Source organism: Caretta caretta, chromosome 2 (genome assembly GCF_965140235.1).
Source record: "Caretta caretta isolate rCarCar2 chromosome 2, rCarCar1.hap1, whole genome shotgun sequence".
Classification (NCBI taxonomy): domain Eukaryota; kingdom Metazoa; phylum Chordata; order Testudines; family Cheloniidae; genus Caretta; species Caretta caretta.
In genome coordinates this window covers 228,446,943-228,462,336 of record NC_134207.1, presented here as the reverse complement: position 1 = coordinate 228,462,336, position 15,394 = coordinate 228,446,943, and the positions used below count along the sequence as shown (strand labels likewise).

The 15,394-nt window shown below is 40.7% G+C and overlaps 1 long non-coding RNA gene across 2 annotated transcripts; it reads left to right on the top strand.

Annotated features, from left to right (window-relative positions):
• Positions 1-123: 123 nt before the first annotated feature.
• On the top strand, positions 124-5,659 carry LOC142071203 (uncharacterized). 2 transcript variants are annotated; one of them, XR_012667249.1, is made up of 2 exons: positions 124-347; positions 4,666-5,659. It is a non-coding gene; the product is annotated as an uncharacterized LOC142071203 (long non-coding RNA). The 2 variants fall into 2 exon arrangements; XR_012667248.1 differs by having other exon boundaries at positions 124-449.
• The last annotated feature ends 9,735 nt before the right edge of the window (positions 5,660-15,394 follow it).

Below are 15,394 nucleotides of genomic sequence, written 5' to 3'. Positions count from 1 at the left end.
TCGCAGGCCGCGGTGCGCCCGCAACGTGCCGCCGGGGGGCGCTGCAAGAGCGGCCGCGCCGCAGCCCAGCCGGGCCCCGGTAGGCCTCGCCCTCTCGCTCCGCTTTTCGGCGCGTCTCAAGCGCGTGTCACGTCTTCCGGGCCCGGGGTACCCGTGGCAGCCTCCGGGCCCGGAGTAGCGACGTCTGAGGGGCGGGGGTGTCACGATTTGCTGCCCCTGGACCTTTCGCATCTTCTGCTCCAGGTCTTCCAGGGGCGAGCGATTTGCCGGTGAGGCTGTGCTGTGAGCCCTTGCTTTTTGATAGCTCGTGGCGTACGCTGTACGCCCCTGGGCACCAGTAGAGAGAGGTATTTTTAAACCTTTCAGAAACTTTATTATTTTAAGCTGGCGTATGAACAGAAACAGTTTGCTTTTTGTTCCGAGGTGTTTTCAAAAACAAGCATCTAAACGTATGTATAGATACAGAGTTATGAACCCCTTTTTGTCTGTACCGAAATGGACAGTAAAACTTAACGTCTCGATTACTCGTTTATATTCCAGCTGTGTTATTCCAGGAAAAACAAAAATATTTTTGAAAACCATAACACAATGTAATTTTTTTGTAAACTGTGCACACTTTTTGCACTTATGCTTTCTCCTCATCAGTTATTTTTTCTTCATTTGTCCCATCTGGAATGCAGGGAATATGCGCCCACCTCTTACAAGTAACAGATGAGAAAATGAAATCACAGAATTAATAATGCTACACATAATTTTTATTCACTGATAACATGCTATTCCTTCCACATTAAACATTACCTAAGATTTGACTATCAGCATTGGTGAAAATGTTTACTGCTGTGGAATTATTACAAGAATCCTGATCCTTAGGCAGGTTATTACATTGGATCTGTATTCAACTGGCTAGATGTTGGGCTGTGACTTTTGTTCTTTTTACTACACACAAGCATATTCTGCTTGCTTATCTGCTCCAACATTTGGTGTGTGTTTCTGATACAATTCTGTTTCATGCCATCATGCAATCTTCACTTTTTTGCACAAGTGACAAAGTTGCAGTATATGCAGTACTCTTCTGCGCTCTCTGAAAAATCAATATAATGTACTCAAATGAGGATTACGTTATGACCAAATCTCTAAACAGAAATCTTGATTTATTAATTACTGTCAATTATTTCAGTTCAGTTACTGGTTTGTAAATGTTTTTTCTTTCTGTGGGTCATATTTTAAATTATACTGGGTACTGTAGTCTATGTTTCTCAAACTTTTACTTTACTGCTGCTGGATATAAAGATATCTAATTTCATCTCATTACGTTATTAATAGCACCCATTCATCCCACTCACATATTTTTTATACTTAAAGACGTTATTCATACAGAAAGGAAAGGAGTACTTGTGGCACCTTAGAGACTAACCAATTTATTTGAACATGAGCTTTCGTGAGCTACAGCTCACTTCATCGGATGCATACCGTGGAAACTGCAGAACCAAACCTGTGACATACCCCTCTGTAGGGGTATTAAGATAACTATCTATGATTTGTTATGTGGCATAATTCCACTCTTCCTGTTATCTTCACGTATACCTAATGAACCCATAGTATATGGGACAAAGTCATAGCGTCTTGTGTGGTTTCCACAGTACTGATGTCTTTATGCTGCAAATATGTTTCTGCAAACTGCTCTTCAGAAAACACATCATAATTACACATAAGTAACAAATGATAATGACAATTTGGTATTCAGTACCTTTAAGATGAGTGGTCTGCAATTGTGGCCATCAGTTTGTCTCTTACGTTCAACAATTTTAGTTCTGCAACACTTTGCGGATTTTCCAGTTACTCGGGAGATGAAGGATATGAAATTTGTAAAGAGTACAGTAGCTGATTATATAAATGGGTTTTTGCTTTTTCTTACAGTTTCTGAGCATGTTTAGTAATCCTTTCCTTCTCTATTTAATTAATGGTTGCAACGACTTAGTGCTCATATATATACACTTGGTTTGATATTATTGTCTCATTCTTCTGCTAGATATCACCTGATTTGCTGTCCTGTGTTGCTAATAACACCTTCTCACTCATGCTACATCTTGCTGTTTTGTGTCCACATTCTATGAAGTACTTAGCCATGCTCAAATCACACAAGTTCACTCAATGTCCATTAGTAAGTATAGTCAGTACAAGTACATGCTGTTTTCATTTTTCTTGGTAGCAATCAGGAATGTATTTGCCTCATTATTGTTACATCTATTGAATATAGTTTCACAGTAACACTACATGTAAACTGGAAAAATAAGTATCTAAAAAATCACCTCCAGTTCCTCAGGAATTTTCTTTGATGTGTGTCATCTCACAACACAAGGGTCAATTATTAACAATTCTTTTGTATCCATCAATGCTATCTGCAAGAGTAAATATATATACAAATATTATTGGTAATATGATGATTTCAGCAATTTTATATGATTTCTCAATTAATTTGTAATGTCTCACTAACACAAGAGAAAAGCATATTGTGAATTCCTTGATCAAATCACTAGACTATATTCTTCAAATTTAAATTAACAACATAATAGTCTTCACACTAGCATTTTATTTTTTAAAACCCAGTCCTCAAAATGTCAAGAGTTACATTAAAATTCCATTTCCCTTTCTGTGCATTGAACTTACTGAAAACCCACAATACAGGAAATTATATCACTGCTACACAGCTGTGTTTGAAACTGTTATGTAATGCCACATTTAGTGCCCACAATCCCAAAGTACAATTGAAAACATCTTACCACAATAGCCCCATGACCTGGTACATTGTAAGGAAGCAATAATGTATCACACTGCAGAAATCTACACTGTGTTCATCAGGAAAAAAATGTAGAAATGCAGTTATAGTTGCCAGTGAAGCAAACCATGCAACACAGATTATACCGTATTTCGCAATGTCATTACATGATAAATATTATTCCTTTCCCACCGAACATAGCATTGTATTTGCTGTTTCACACTGTGTTTAACTGACTGAATGAAAATGTGCTTTGCCCATGTTGGGTATGAAAGCTTGTTAGCATTTACCTTCTTCACTTTCATTTGTGTTGCTCTGTCTGCCAGAATGACAGTGGAAACTGCCGACAAGACCGCTTGTATGTGTTCACAGTCAAGCAAGTTTTTAATGGATTAATCATTCTGGCACATAAAAAACACAATGCACTTCATATATACATACATAAAAGGGATCCTTAGTGTTACAAATAAGATCTGTAAGATGGATTACACACCTTTATGTTTTTTTTTAAGAGTTCATGTGCTCTGTCTTTCTTGCTTTAAAAACTGACTAACCTGTGCACATACTTGTGTTTAAGTCATGGCCCCACTGAGCTATATAGCAAAACTAATGTGGCCCTCAACATGTCAAGGATTGTGTCAGTTATACACCTCAAAATATGTTTCAATACATGTTTGGCAGCAGCAAATACAGTGAAATGTTGCAATTACAGGTTTATATTGACATTTCAAGGCTATTCGGACTTCAATATGTTGTACCACATATTCATCGGATGGTTTACTTACTGATATAATTGATACTTTCATGTACCATCATAATAAGTGGCCTATCTTTCCACCTGCTTTCTTGACCACACAGCTCAAATACTCATCAATAACCTACAACACATGATGAAAGAATGGGTACAATTTAAATAATATTTGATGAATCAATCCAGTCACCATCCATGTTTACTGCTACTTAAATGCACCTCATCACTCAGCCATCCTCTTGGTTTTAGGCGACGAAATAAAGAGCCATACAATTCGATTTTTCTCACTTTAGCCTCCAGTCTCTTTTTGTGCTTGGGAGTCATTGCAAATTTGACTAGAAAAAAAAGTAACACATATTACGTGCATGGTAATACAGTTTCCTTTTTCTCTGTTTTACTGTTGTGAATGCTGCCACTTTTTACATGAAACCTTTAACATTTCAAAAATGGAAGTATGTTAACAAACTGTTTTGTTTTTTTGAAACAAGGTGTGATAAGCACTTACCTTTCGGAAACCATTCTTTGTCTTCCCCATCCTCCATAAGCATGTCATCAACATCACTTGGATCGTTGCTTTCAACTTCTTCTTCTATGCACTCCTCTTCTTCCATTGCTGTGAGCTCCATGTTTATCACTGTGCTGTCATGAGACTTGTGAGATACATCACCACCCATTTTTCCAATCTCTTCTGAGGGTGGTTTTTTTTCAGTGTCACCCACAGCGATTTCCATTTCAATGTTTTACTCTGATCTGCTTTCAGTACCTAATGTTGATGGCACTGAGGGAAACGTGATGATGAAATCAAATGTTGCACTTAAGGTATTACCAGTTACTTTCCAAGCCATTGATTAATTATAAGGCAAAAGCATATCAAAGTTATCTGTATACTGTAAGGGTCAGAATGTCTTGAGTACAAGGGGGGTATTTCAGTGTATGGTTAGAACTAGATGTTGATTTTTTTTTTAAACAAAAGTAGAAATCATTGCTCAGTGAACATATAGTGATTGTTGTTGCTGCTCGCAGGATACCCTGGATAACCTACTTGAGAAACGAAGCAAAATTATAGGGGTTTTTGGTAACATTTATAATTTATACTCATTTCTCATATAACTGACAAATTTGTTTGTTGCAAACAAAGGTAGCAAAGGAGATTTTTCTGGAAAATTTGAATAAAACCAGTGATCCTAATCCCGGTCCCATTGAAGGTAAGGTTAACACTCCAGTGTTGGGACATTCGGACCATCATTTATATACTGAAGATTCCAGTGTAATGTATCTGTATTATATGAAAAAAAATATTCCTTGCCTTCCAAAGAAAAGTTGACATTAAATCGATGCAGGTTCAGTCTGCCTGCTTTATTCATTCCTTCGGGATATGTGTTACTCTTCATATATGGAAAAACATTTTGCAATTTTTTCCTCAAAAGATTTCCCTGAGTATTGTTCACAGAAAAAAACAGTTATGTAAGTGCAAACATGTAGTTTCAATAATATATATTATATTAATATATAATAATCACATTTCAGTTAGTAGCTGTGACATATACATTGCAGACATATAAACAGGGTAAGCCAAAATCAACAAGAGGTTCATCAATGGCTATTAGCCAGGATGGGCAGGAATGGTGTCCCTAACCTCTGTTTGCCAGAAGCTGGGATTGGGTGACAGGACATGGATCACTTGATGATAACCTGTCTGTTCATTCCCTTTGGGGCACCGGCCATTGGCCACTGTCAAAGGACAGGATACTGGGCTTGATGGACCTGTGGTCTGACCCAGTATGGCTGTTCTTATATTCTTATGTTCTATTCATAGGCCAATCACAAGAGAGACATAAGTAAATTGGAGCTATGTGCATAATTTTGATGTATTTGTGGTTTACAAAATCTGGCTGTAGTAGATCGATGCAGATCAAATGTCGTTTGAGATAATCACCTACAAGATCAAAACCCACCATCAGGGGTGCTTGAAGATGATGTGTTCAGAAAACAACAGAACAGATATGGAAACCCTCTCCTTACCTGCCATAATGATTTGTAGTAAAGTTAATTTTTTGCCTAGTACAGCGCTTTTGGAGAAAATAGTTTTCTACTATTCTGAAGAATCTGAAATAAAGAAACCTTATAATGTACACATTTCAGTATCACCATGATCATAGGCATGTTACCAGATTTACCTGTTACTTTGGGGTATGCTCACTTGTTAGGGTTACTGTTCTGAGGGGCGGGGTGCTGTAATTCTATCAATGAACTGCTTGTGTCACTTGTGTTTTCATACGGAGCTCTGCTTCTCCCTTCTGCAAGTTCCCTCTCAATGGAGCTATCCTGTAGGACGTAGGTGCCCCAGGGTTGGGTTCCTCCAGCCCCGGAATCAGATGAACACACACACACGCACACGTTGACAGAGCACGTCTGAATGGACAGGTCAATCAGCACTCCCAAGCTGACCCCTTATAGGTCCCTGGACTCAGCAGGCTGAGTCGAACCGCTCTTCCAAGCTGCCACCCTCCTATGCCACAGGTTCAGCACGTCCCTATCCCCACTTTCATGTTACAATTGTTCTGGTAGTAACCCACTTGACGAGCAAACCCCACAGGATTTTTGGGCGCTACTGGGATCTTTAGCTTAGGTAAGAGGAGCCAAAAACACAAAAAGAGAGGGAGGGAGGGAGGCAACCAGCCTAACTATAAAAGTTATTTATTGCCAGGTAATAACAAACAGTTACAATATTAAATCTAGCTTAAATTTGGTTACAAAAGTCAGGTTTAGAAAACTATACCCGATCACACAAGTCAGAGTTAAAAAGTTTATACCTAGAGTAGGGGGAAAAAAACAGAGAGAGAGAGAGAGTTGGCTTCTCACCACTCTGAGAAGCTTGAACCAGTCGGGGTTCCCAGGTGGTGGTGGAAGCTGAGGGTCTGGAATGCTGGAGACAGGCAGAGCCCCCAACGCAGTCAGGAGAAGATGAAGTCCCAATGGAACTGATGGGGGGGGGGGCATTTCCAGCAGTTGACAAGAAAGTCTGAGGAACAATGGGGGCGGGGGCAGGAATAAACAGACTGGATTTCTACATAGAGTGCTTCCACCGATGTGCACGGGCTGAAATTGTGGAAAAGTAGCATCACTTGCCCCATAACCTCAGCCTTGCAGAACACAATGCCATCCACAGCCTCAGAAACAACTCTGACATCATAATCAAAAAGGCTGACAAAGGAGGTGCTGTCGTCACCATGAATAGGTTGGAATATGAACAAGAGGCTGCAAGGCAGCTCTCCAACACCACTTTCTACAAGCCATTACCCTCTGATCCCACTGAGGGTTATCGACAGAAGCTAAACCATTTGCTCAAGAAACTCCCTGAAAAAGCACAAGAACAAATCTGCACAGACACACCCCTGGAACTCCGACCAGGGGTATTCTATCTGCTACCTGGAAATCCTGGATGCCCCATCATCTCAGGCATTGGCACCCTGACAGCAGGATTGTCTGGCTATGTAGTCTCCCTCCTCAGGCCCTACGCTACCAGCACTCCCAGCTATCTTCGAGACACCACTGACTTCCTGAGGAAACTACAATCCATCGGTGATCTTCCTGAAAACACCATCCTAGCCACTATGGATGCAGAAGCCCTCTACGCCAACATTCCACACAAAGATGGACTACAAGCCATCAAAAACACTATCCCCATTAATGTCACAGCAAACCTGGTGGCTGAACTTTATGACTTTGTCCTCACCCATAACTATTTCACATTTGGGGACAATGTATACCTTCAAATCAGCGGCACTGCTATGGGTACCTGCATGGCTCCACAGTATGCCAACATTTTTATGGCTGACTTAGAACAATGCTTCCTCAGCTCTCATCCCCTCATGCCCCTACTCGCGCTACATTGATGACATCTTCATCATCTGGACCCATGGAAAAGAAGCCCTTGAGGAATTCCACCATGATTTCAACAATTTCCATCCCACCATCAACCTCAGCCTGGATCAGTTCACACAAGAGATCCACTTCCTGGACACTACGGTGCTAATATGCGATGGTCACATAAACACCACCCTATATCGGAAACCTACTGACCGCTATGCCTAACTACATGTCTCCAGCTTTCATCCAGACCACACCACACGATCCATTGTCTACAGCCAAGCTCTACAATACAACCGCATTTGCTCCAACCACTCAGACAGAGACAAACACCTACAAGATCTCTATCAAGCATTCTTACAACTACAGTACCCACCTGCTGAAGTGAAGAAACAGATTGACAGAGCCAGAAGAGTACCCAGAAGTTACCTACTACAGGACAGGCCCAACAAAGAAAATAACAGAACGCCACTAGCCATCACCTTCAGCCCCCAACTAAAAGCTCTCCAACGCATCATCAAGGATCTACAACCTATCCTGAAGGACGACCCATCACTCTCACAGATCTTGGGAGACAGGTCCTTGCTTACAGACACCCCCCCAACATGAAGCAAATACTCACCAGCAACCACACAACAGAACCACTAACCCAGGAACCTATCCTTGCAACAAAGCCCATTGCCAACTGTGTCCACATATCTATTCAGGAGACACCATCATAGGGCCTAATCACATCAGCCACACTATCAGAGGCTCCAGAGTAACAGCTGTGTTCGTCTGTATTTGCAAAAAGAAAAGGAGTACTTGTGGCACCTTAGAGACTAACAAACAAATTTATTCGAGCATAAACTTTCATGAGCATCCGATGAAGTGAGCTGTAGCTCACGAAAGCTTATGCTCGAATAAATTTGTTTGTTAGTCTCTAAGGTGCCACAAGTACTCCTTTTCTTTTATCAGAGGCTCGTTCACCTGCACATCTACCAATGTGATATATGCCATCATGTGCCAGCAATGCCCCTCTGCCATGTACATTGGCCAAACTGGACAGTTTCTACATAAAAGAATAAATGGTCACAAATCAGACGTCAAGAATTATAACATTCAAAAACCAGTCGGAGAACACTTCAATCTCTTTGGTCACTCGATTACAGACCTAAAAGTGGCAATTCTTCAACAAAAAACTTCAAAAACAGACTCCAATGAGAGACTGCTGAATTGGAATTAACTTGCAAACTGGATACAATTAACTTAGGCTTGAATAAAGACTGGGAGTGGATGGGTCATTACACAAAGTAAAACTATTTCCCCATGTTTATTCCTCCCCCTCCCCCCACTGTTCCTCAGATGTTCTTATCAACTGCTGGAAATGGCCCACCTTGATTATCACTACAAAAGCATTTCTTCCCCCTCCTCCCCTCCACCCCCCCCCCCCCCGCTCTCCTGCTGGTAATAGCTCACCTTACCTGATCACTCTCATTACAGTGTGTATGTAAACACCCATTGTTTCATGTTCTCTGTGTATATAAATCTCCCCACTGTATTTTCCACTGAATGCATCCAATGAAGTGAGCTGTAGCTCACGAAAGCTTATGCTCAGATAAATTTGTTAGTCTCTAAGGTGCCACTAGTACTCCTTTTCTTTTTGCGGATACAGACTAACACGGCTGCTACTCTGAAACCAATCATGTTACAGTGTCCACCCTCCATAAGCTTCATTCTGGACTGGGTGACTTGCTTCCATTGCCTGGCAAATTCTAAATGCTTTGTCAAGGGTTAATTCTGGATCTTCCATTAGTCTTGCTCTGAGTATTTTGTTCCAGATTCCATTAATCTGGTCTCTTATTAGAGACTCTTAGCCCCCCTAATATCTCAAGATTGGCTCTCCAGCTTCAGATCAGTCAGAAACTTGTACCTTCCTTTTGTACCCTGGAATTATAAACATCTTTCATGTGTCTCATTCTCATGTATAGTGCAGTATTCTTCACATTTCTGTACTACAGTTTTATAGTTAGAGGCTCTGCCTGAGTTAACTGAAAACTATTAAAGGACTTCAGGTGCTTCAGAACCAGCCACTGTCAAAAACAAGGCAACCTGCTAAATGTTTCTATTTTGCTCACACCCATTACTTACAGATACAGAGTGAAGCAGTCTCTAAACTTCCTCCAATTGTCTTCCACATTCCCAGAGAGTTTCAGCTCTGGTGGAGCTTTCAACTGTTCCATTCTTCCACTCAGGGTATTTTCTTAATTTCTTTTTACTCTTTGTACCATGCAGTGTTCAGTGATCAGTCAGCATTGAAGGTGCTTGCAGGAGATCTGATTTATTCAGTTCTCAGTGTTATTAGATGTTCGGTGTGTGTGTGTGTTCATGTTCTCCCTGTGTGCTACCCCAGCTCTGCGCAGGCAGCCAGCACAACACACCTCGAGCAAACCGCCCAATGATCACAAGATCCGTTAAAGTACGAAGGCACCAGACCAGGTTTATTGTCGACAAAGCACGGTAATAGCACCTGACAGACTCTGCGAGGATACTAAGACATGGACGCAGCTCAGTGAATGGTGGGACTTTCCATTCCCCCCTCAGCTGGACAAAGATACTCCCTCTGAGATGCATCTTTATACCGATACAAACAAGTTACCTACTGTCTCTGACAGTGGCTAGTTATTACCCATCACCTTGTACACGTTGGTTCAATTAAATCATCTTTATTACGTACTGTTATCCTAACCTTATCTTTTAGGAGGGGTCAGTATGTTCTGATTATCTTTGGTGAATATTTTTGTACCATTCTTGATATTGGGATGTTCTGGAACCACTTGATATCTGGATGTGTTTGCGTGAGTACTCTGTGCTTAGCACTTCTTAGGAATGTGTATTTCTGCAATATCAGCCCTGTTCTTGCCAGATTCTGGGAGCAGGTCCTGCCTCATACCAGACCTCTGATACAAGGGCTTAAGTCTCAGGCTTTCTTCCTACTACAGTTCCCCCCCCCCCCTTTTTGTCTTTTTATGGGGAGGATGTTTACCCACCGTCCTGGAAAAGCATAATGCATGGACTGAAGATTGTCCAGTGAGCTAAACACTGTTGTGTGCCCCCTTACTTTTCCATCCACACATTCATGCCCCATTTGTCCCTTAGTTTGCACAGAGCATTCAAGTATACAGATGCTCAACAGTCCTTACAAACTGTGTAAGTACAAACATTTGCTTTTAAAACATAAATAAGCATTTGATTATTCCTTATAGTGAGTATTCATTACTGTTTCAGAGTAGCAGCCGTGTTAGTCTGTATTCGCAAAAAGAAAAGGAGTACTTGTGGCACCTTAGAGACTAACCAATTTATTTGAGCATGAGCTTTCGTGAGCTACAGCAGCTCAGGAAAGCTCATGCTCAAATAAATTGGTTAGTCTCTAAGGTGCCACAAGTCCTCCTATTCATTACTGTGGCAGTGTTGCTAGCTAGTTCCATTCCTTTCTGAACCCAGTGTTCTAATTTGGCTTTTTTTTTTAATTTGATGTTGCATGTAGCAACACATTCCCATTAGTGCAATTACTGTTATGGCTTGTATTCCCATTAGTATTACACTAAGCGTTTGGGTGTAGAGTAACATTCTCTGGGATTGGCCACCAAGGTGTTTTTAGCTCTCTTTGCACACTTTCTGCTTCTTTATTTGTTGTTCGATAAAATGAGCTGTGGGTATTAAGACTTCCTTAGTTTTCGCCACCAGCTTATGTATGTTCAATTGTAATTTCTCCACTGGGGGAAACAATTCAATCAAAATAAATCTTGTAGGTTGCCAGGAAGAGTAATAATTTCAGCGACAGTGCTGACACTACTTGTTGGCCAAAAGACATGGGTGTGACTGTGCCTCCCGTAAGGCTTTATGGAAATATGCTTATGAATATATGACATAACTGGAATATGTTCTATGCTACATATGCCATGTAACATATCTATGTAAAGGTTATGATCTACTGAATCTATTCATCCTATTTGTATGCATATATCATTTTTGTATTCAAAATTATGAATATTGGCGTGTACTGGCTTGATTTCTAAATAACCTTAGTAGAGCATTTGGTCAGTTCCTGGAGAAAGGAATTCGCAAAGTTAAGTGCCCAATCAAGAAGCACTTAAGGAACAATGCATCTTGGAATGCTCCAATTCACATAAGAAGTATTCCTGGAGACAGTCAGGATACCATGTGGGCAATGGCTTCTGCCTGTAAAAACTGTGAGTCATGCATGGACATGTGACTTGCCCAGGGGACTCCAGAACTCCATCTTGGAGCTGGACTTTGCATAGGCGAGAGGAGGGGGTCTCCACCCACAAGAGAAAGTCTATTTAAGCTCATGGGAGACCCCTTCATTTTGTCTTCAGCTGGCTAAGGAGGTAGCCTTTCCACCCCCAGGGATACCTGAAAGAAACTGGAACAAAAGACAGTAACTACAGGGGGTGTGAGTGATTGCTGGACCCAGACTAGACTTCCTTCTCAGTAAAAGGAAGCTTACTGGAACTGGTGAGGTTTTGTCTGTATTCAGTGTTATTAGACATAGACTTGCAGGTTTTATTTTATTTTGCTTGGTAATTCACTTTGTTCTGTCTGATACTACTTGGAACCACTTAAATCCTATTTTCTGTATTTAATAAAATCACTTTTAACTTATTAATTAACCCAGAGTATGTATTAATGTTTGGGGGGTGCAAACAGCTGTGCATATCTCTGTATTAGTGTTACAGAGGGCAAACAATTTATCAGTTTACCCTGTATAACCTTTATACAATACTTCTGTAAGCTGCTTACAGTTAAGCCTACAGCTGTTAGAGGATGTGGTTCAGACCTGGGTCTGGGTTTGCAGCAGGCTAGCGGGTCTGGCTCAAACCAGTCAGCACTGAAGTCCTAAGCTGACAAGGCGGGAAAGCAAGAGCAGAAGTACTCTTGGCACATCAGGTGGCAGCTCCCAGGGGGGTTCTGTGATCCAACATATCACAATGGGTTTCGATTTGGACTGTGCTAGTGACTTGCACACAAAATCCTACATTGATTCCAGGACAAATGTTTCCATGTGCAGAAAAATTGGAATATCTCAGAGCACATGCTACATCATTGACTAATTTTTTTGGTACCAGTTTGGCCCAGCCTCTTTTTGTGTTGTTGCTATCAGTTGTAGCTTAGCATTCACACAGCCACCATTCATTATGTTTTGTACAACAAGGCTGATTAACTTTTAAGCCAGTTTCAGTTATTAGGTGCACAGTAGGATAGTGCTGTAAATAAGTATCATTTTCCAAAGTTCCCACATAGCTGGCATAGTACACTTCGACTGGATTTTGCATCCACCTTGGGATGGCCATTATGATATGAAGGCTTTTTACTGTAGTTATGATGCAAACTTCAAACCTTATCAAATTTAGCAAATTGTAAAAACACTGGCGCAATATTATTTACTCCTTGCTCCTGTATTTGTTTTAAATGGCTGTGCGGTCCAGTATTCGTGGCCAGTCTTGTAACTTTAATTGTAATAAGCTTTGCTTGATGATTTCAATTACTCTATCACAATAGGCCACACAGGCAACTGTCAGTGAAACGTAATTTTTTTATGCTGTTAATAATTGACAGGATAGTACAATTTAGGTGACTGAACCCTAGAGCAATTGAATGTATGTCATCAATGGTAATTGCATGTTGATTTTGCAATAGGCTACTAATGCCTTCTCCTGTTCTGACTGCCTTGCCTATTCCATTAATGATGCTGTTTATTTTTAGATTGAGATTTTTGATATCTGCTGAATTCCAGATGGACATGCCAAGGCCTGAGCCTCCCAATACAGTTCCCATAAGACCTCTTTTTTTTTTCTTTTCTGTCTTTGCTGTTTTAGTAGGGGATTTTGAAAACCCTCCCAAAAATGCAATTGCATTTCAATTTCTGAATTGAACCAGTCTTTGTATTGTTGGGGGCATTGTATTGGCAGGGTTATACTAGCAAAATTTAGTTTTAGTATCACATACATTTATCCCACATTTTCTACCATATACTATGTGGTAGGGTGCAGGAAGTTTCCTGTTGCAGGCCAAGGTTCTAGAGTTGGACATTCCATTGGTGGGGAATGTCTGTGGTGAACAGAGTGGATGGGGATGGGGATGGGGTGGTGTTGGAGTTGGACAGGCTTCTTCACCTGTCCATGATAAAGGCATTTCCTAATATTTGAGGCCATTTTCCAAATTCCTGTGTATGTACCTTTGTCTTCTAGCTGAATGTTCTTTATATTAATAGAGGCACTCCAACTATCCTCCAAATTAACAAAGGTGGCTCTATTTGACCATACCCTATGTGTTTTAACAATTCCTTTGCTAAAACTAATTACTGTCAGTTGCTCTAAATCAATCAATTCATACCCTCGCTCTTCCCTTTGGGTATTATTGAATATTACATGGTAAAGCCAGATTATGTCCTATCAGGGCCACTAAGTGATGTTCCATTATTTGTTGTGTGGTTAATAAAACTTGTGTTCTTTTTGGTGTTTCTGTTTTTCGTTTCTTAATCTGTGTGGGTTCATGGTCCATGGATGCCCCTCTCAGGTCTATTACTAGAACTGGTGTTAGGGGATATGGTAAGGGTAATGAGTTGTTCACAATTAACCTCCTCATTCACCTTCCAACAACAAGCATACTGTCCCTTGGTTAAAGTCAATTCCTTTTCAATTCTTCGTTTGACTTTATTAATGTGTCTTGTGGGAATATGCTGTATCTGGGTTGTGCCTTTGATACTCCATGCCCAGGCCAACAGTATGGCTACAGTTGATTCTTTAAGGATGTGTTTTGCTTGTTGTTTTCCTTCTGCTTCACAGACCAATTTCAAAACAGTTCCAGCAGGATGGATTTGGCTCGCCACAGCCAGTGCAGTAGAGTTGTTTGGAATCTCCGTCCACACATTTTTGGTTACAAAATGTGTTTGGTTTATCTTTTTGGTATTTGACAGTCCTTTTGTTTTTTTGGATCATTACCACTACACTCAACAGTCTGCATATCCGGGATGGCATCATAACCTGTGAAAATATACATCAACAATCTCTTCTTCTTTTTTTCCAGGCAGCAATAGTATTATGTATAATATACCTTTTAGCCTGCTTTTATTTTTGGGTTTCTTTGTCACACCATCTTCTGGGCAATAATTCCAGTCCAGTATAGCCAGAATCTTCTGGTCATTCAGGGACTTAAAAAACAGACATTTTGTGCATAGGGGAAGAGTGGGTGTTGTATTCATTCATCCGATTCCTGGACCCAACAACCAAATAGACTGCTTTCCTTCTTAGTACAATTTCCATATCGAGGTGTGTCTGTCGTTCCACCAGATGGTGATTACATTACCTCTGCCCCACTCAATTTGTCCCTTTGCACTCAATTGTCTTATGGGGTAAGGTTTAGACACCTCAGATCTTTTTAATTGACTCCAGGCAATATGAATCAATATCCGAGGTGTGGATATGGCCCGGAGATTTAAGTTTAAGTAAACCTCCATCATTCATTTGAAATTATCCATTGTGCTTACCTTAACCAGTTATTTTTACACTTAATTTGCAAAGAAGCACAGAACATGTAGTATACAGTTTAACCCTTATATTCCTTTAACTGCATGGCATGTTTTGACCATTTCATTCTTTTATTTTAACCGGATATAATGAGGGTCCCAGCTTGTTTATGTTTGGCCATGGACCTTGCCATTCCACCTTTGGAAATTTTTTTTAGATGCTGGTTACTTGGCTTCCAGTTTGCCACTGCTTAATATCACTGTTTTTGTCAAATGCTTGTTTCATTTTTTGCTGTTTTGCAGCTTGTTGTGCTGCAGCTGCTTCTTGGACTGTACCCAACCAGTGTTTAAGACTGTTCATTCAGATTGTTGTTATCAGTGCTGTTATAGTCTCCCAAACTGGGGATACAGCAAGTTTTCCCAGCCAGCCATGGGTCTCCCAAAGAGCACCCCATAAGGACTAATCCTG